The sequence below is a fragment of the Drosophila sechellia genome, chromosome 2L (assembly GCF_004382195.2).
Source record: "Drosophila sechellia strain sech25 chromosome 2L, ASM438219v1, whole genome shotgun sequence".
Classification (NCBI taxonomy): Eukaryota; Metazoa; Arthropoda; class Insecta; order Diptera; family Drosophilidae; genus Drosophila; species Drosophila sechellia.
Genome location: NC_045949.1, coordinates 15,026,063 through 15,031,226, shown reverse-complemented (window position 1 = coordinate 15,031,226; position 5,164 = coordinate 15,026,063).

Below are 5,164 nucleotides of genomic sequence, written 5' to 3'. Positions count from 1 at the left end.
CGGTAAATGAGTAAAAAATTGAAGAAAATACAAAAACCTGAGACAATTAAGCTTAAGGAGCATTTCATTTCATTTCATTCGATTTCGATGCGAAGAAAGTTCAGAAAAGCTAGCCGCCAAAGAGAAACCTCCGGCCCAGGGATGATCTACAACCGATGGATGGCTGGAGGTTTGAGGATGGGACGCCAGGTGAGTGGGCCGCTGGTTGGTGGTGGACCAGTCTTGATCTTGCGGTTTTCGAAGGCACTTAGAGCAATGGACCTTGAAGACCACAAAACGTAGTACCGCAACAGGGACAACAACCACAAGCAGCTATCATGAATCATAGGAAAGCATTTGAATTGCAAAAGACTGCCCAGATATACATATGAAAATAGTCCGCAATTGTTTCTACATATATTGCGGCATAAGTGCAGAGAAAGAAATTAATAGCAATATAATATAAATGAAGTATTTTTATTATTAGTTATTTGAATATAATACTAATCAATTTCGTGTATGATTTATTCATATGTAATCTCGTGAAAATTACATGTCTAATGAGTTCTAAAATAAAACTATAAGTTTCCAACACTATTCGCAGTGTATGAAAATAGCAAACGAATTTAATGCTCTTTTTTCTGAATTTTTTAGCCTGCTGCTCAGCGTTTTTTTGACATTTACGGATCATAACAATTTGAATTTAACATACGCAAAATGAGACCATTTTTGGTAGCAATGCCCCAGGGCATCAATTTGGACATGTGCCGAGTCGATTGTTAGGAAATATATTTTAAGTGGCCGCCAGCGGCCGGAGAATCGAATGTGTCAAGAGGGGCAGAAATGTGGGACCCAAGAAGTACCTACATGTGTACATTCATCATAATATTCCGAGAGGCTGAAACTTCTCGCAGCTGAAATTCACACGTATGGAGTAGCTCCCTTCTGTTTCAAGGTGTGTTCTATTAATCAAAACTAGAGTCCTGTTATGCTGAAATGGAATGGAATGGAAAATTAACATAAATTATAAATAAACATGACAGGGCAAGATTTCCATAGCGCATCCTGCCGTGATTTTCCAACGGTTTCCACTTCCGATTTGGGACCAGAATTTCCCATGACCCCGGCGAGAATTCGATTTTCCCGATGATGCCCGCTTGTCAGCGCTCATTCCCAGCATATAGAATCTAGATCCCGAATCCGAAATCCCCTCATCTTTATGCATGCGCACGTCCAGGGAAAATCAGTGCGAGGGTGCGGGGAAATCCCAGAGAACAGGTTCTTTTTCCTGCCTTGATTTTGATGTTTTTTACTTTTTTATCTCTGCTCGTTTTTTGGTAATTCGATCCGATGTGCCTGCAAGGAAGTAGAGCACTGGGATCTTTAGCATATGAATACCATTACGTCTGTTGCCGATGAGTTCACTGCACCTTGTCTCAAAGTCCGGAGATCCGTGTGGGAGCAGGATCTAATTTTTTGTATCCCAAATTTTTGTAGTTTTGATGAGCCACTGACATCGGGGGTCAATTGCCGGAGGAGCGGAAGGTGAGGCCCGCCAGGTGGGGATTGTGGAGATCGGGAGAAAGGAAGTCAGAGATATGGAAATGAGCCAAATGAAGCGCGATTCCCACAGGATTGTAGGAGATACAAATACATAGGTGTTCTCAAAATAAAAATCATTCTAAGCGCAGGAAATTGTGTAATCGATACGAGGAAGTAGTTCGCAGTATAATGAAACAATATAATAAAAACTAACTTATTCACACAATAAAAAGTGGCATACAAAGAATAAAATGATAGTATTTATGTGCGTATCTTCTTCTTTTATAATGTCTTAAAGTAATGAGTTAACACTATTCTAATGACGAAGCCAGTCAGCTTTATTGCGTACTTATCTTTAATCAGCATTAATCGATTACTTTGCTTCTTTTGTTTGATTATATAGCCAAAGTTACGTGTAAGCGGGTCACAACTTAATTAGTGGCCTCCGAATGAAATATCATTTAAAGTTAGTTACTAGAGGTTAGTAGGCTCTTCACCCACAGCAACCGTAATTGTGGAAGAAAGTTTGTTTTTCGTTTTAATTGCCAGCTGCAAACTTTAACGAAGATTCATTTATTCTGAGCCACGGGCAAATAGTTAAAGCCAGGCCTTATAGCCCATGGCCTATAATCTATTCATGTTGATCGAGCAAACGCATTCGCAGAAGGAGACGGGGATAGTTGCGGGAGTGGGAGACAGAGAGAGAGCGGGTGCATTTCACACAAAACGTGCAAATAATAACACCATCTCCGCTAATGATCAACGCCATGTTGCATCCCCTCTCCTCTGACTAACGCAAAAAAACTCACGCACACTCGAAAGAAAGGGGGAAAAATACAACAAATGAGATGGCAAGACGACTAAGAGTTCTGTTCATTTAGCTATGTCGGATACTTATATCTATATAAAACTATTTTACAACATTTACGTAAGATGCTCTTCAATACTTCAATTAGCATTGTATTTATGGATAAAAAGAAAGGTAATTTAGTAATACAGTAATTTATTCATACCATCCTATGCAATCATAAAACATTTTTTAATTAGTATGTAAAGCTTTATAAATATGTTTATATTCCCCGCCAAAAATAGCTATATCTGCAGCAGCACTTTCGCACAAACACCGAAAAGGAGTGAGTAAGAGCGGTGCGGTGGGAAAGAGCGGGAAACAGTGGGCACTTGCAAACAGACAATAAAACGCGTTAACTGCTGTTTTGCCTGCCGCAATTGTTGAGCTCGGTCTATCCGCTGTCCCGCTCTCACCTGTTGCGACGTACCACCCCCTTTAGTCACCCCCCCCCCCCCCCCCCCTCACTTTTGGAGCACGCAGAGCCACTAACTAATTGGCCGAACCAACAACAATTTTCTGCCTACGTCGTCTCTTTCACTCTCGCATTTGAAGATGATATCGTTGTCGTGCAGCTCACGCACTCACCATTGCACTCACACACAAACATACAGCTTGGCCCCAACGTATCTCCATCTCTCTCCCACTTCCTCTCACTGAGGCGAATAGAGTAGGCCAAAAACACAAGAAAAAAAAACAGCGACAAAGCAGAAAACACTTGCGCTGTTGTTGTTGGCTCACTCAAATTAGCTGAAACTGTCAAAGAATGCATAGTAGGGGGGCGTGGGGGAAGGGGCTCTGCGAGAAAGAGAGACAGCAAACCCCATTTGTGCATTTCGTGCATCTCTCTCCTATCTTTCGAACAATGAGATTCTCCTTATGACAGTTTTTCTTCTGATTTTGCAACCCATTTGGACTAGTTAAGAAATATTTTGCATATCTTGGATGGAAAAATACGATATCTACTAAGCTATTAATAGGACACTCTCAATAAACTTGATATTTTAAAGAAATTCTGCAAAAAGATTTTATTTATGAGTTTACCATCTACGACTTAAATATAGCGTTAATCCCTACTTAAAATATTTCCACCCTTATATATATCTTCCAATGGGGGTTATTTCCCAAATCCGACTTTGGCAATCGCGCAAAAAAGCACACTTCGTTTCGTCGTGACAAACAAAACGCTCACGTTTATCGCAGACAAAAGATCTGCGTTTTTACGCTAAATTTCATTTCAGCTTGCGCTTTTTGTCGCTCGCTCTGCCTCTTCCCTCCCTTTCGCACCCCTCGCAAGCCATCTCTTTCTGCTCTGGATCGATCTTCTATATTTGTGTGTGTGTGTATTTTGGCTTTTGTTTGGAAAGTTTTTCATTTTGGCTCGTTAAAAAATTTGAAATTCAAAAAAAGAGTGTTGGTTTTTTTTCAATAGACAAATAGACAAAAGGGTGACGCAGGTGGTGGGTGGCCAAAGGGGGAGGTTCCTCCGCTCGTTTATCTCCGCATATTCATAAAGCTTCGATCTGTTTACCTTTCTGCGTTGCCGTTTGACTTTTAGCTGCTTTATTATGGTGCAGCTCACTTTTTTTCTGGCAAATATCCTCAGTTTTTATCAGTGACACCAAGTGGTGGGATATCGCGGGGAGGGGGGGTTGAATGGGGAGCTGTGGGGTTATGGTTGCCCAAAAGGTGGAGGAGCAGACAGACAGCTGCAGTTGCGAAAAACGTCAGGAAAGTGATATTTGTTTATTGTTAACGAATTGAAGTAAGCGCTTTAAATAGCTGGAAACAGGGTATATCAACTTTAGGATACTATGCAATTTTAAAATGTAATTAATGGAATGTCTATATATTAAATTTAAATCCCAAAAAATGTATACCCTTATACTTAACCACGATTTAATATGCCATAGTATTTTTTATAAGTGCCATATTCCTAAAGTACAATCAGAACATAATCCAGCCATAAAATGCCAAGCTAAATACCTATGTAATTTTCAAAATTCCCTGAAAAAGGTAACAAAATCTTCAAACTTAGCAAAATCCTTCGAACGCAGTTCATTGAACTAAAACAGATTCATCTATCGGAAATTTTCCCACAAACAAACCGAAGGAACAATATTCATTTGCCATAAATAAGTCACCAAAAGCCAGGGTCCCCAAAATCAGTCAAATTGTCGACGGCCTAACCCAAAGATCTTCATCATGGTAACCCCAACTGGACCCGCTACCCACAGTCAAATAACTAGAAAAAAAAATAATAAAAAATAAAAACAGCCCAAAATGCACCGATCAAGCGCGAAATTTGGCACAAATAAAATAAAATAATCAGAAATAAAGACCCAATGGGCTGCTTTTTTATACCTATTTTTTGGGTAGGGAGAGGGTCAAGCGAGGCAGTTAGCCTGCCGTTTTGTTGCTGTCCATGTTTTGGGCCATTTTTTATTTCATTTTTCTATTTTTTATTCGCTCGATCTTTGTTATCGAGAGCCCGAAAAAGCCAGAAAGAAACCAAAAAGCACACAAAAGGCCCTAAATGCGCGTCTATTTTGTTACAATTTAAGACGCTTATTAGAAATCGTTTGCAAATTGTTTAGCCAGCTAGCTGGCACGAACGATCGTCGTTTTGGGAGCAGAGCTGGGATCGACGAGGTGGGGCTTTTTTGGGGCGCTGGGGAGACCGGCAACTTGGACCCAGTGGATCTGCAGGCTGGGTAACCCGAGACTGGAGCAAGCCGCCGTGGAGGAAGTGGAGCCACGAAATGCGTGCATATTAATTTTCGTATATTTACGTTG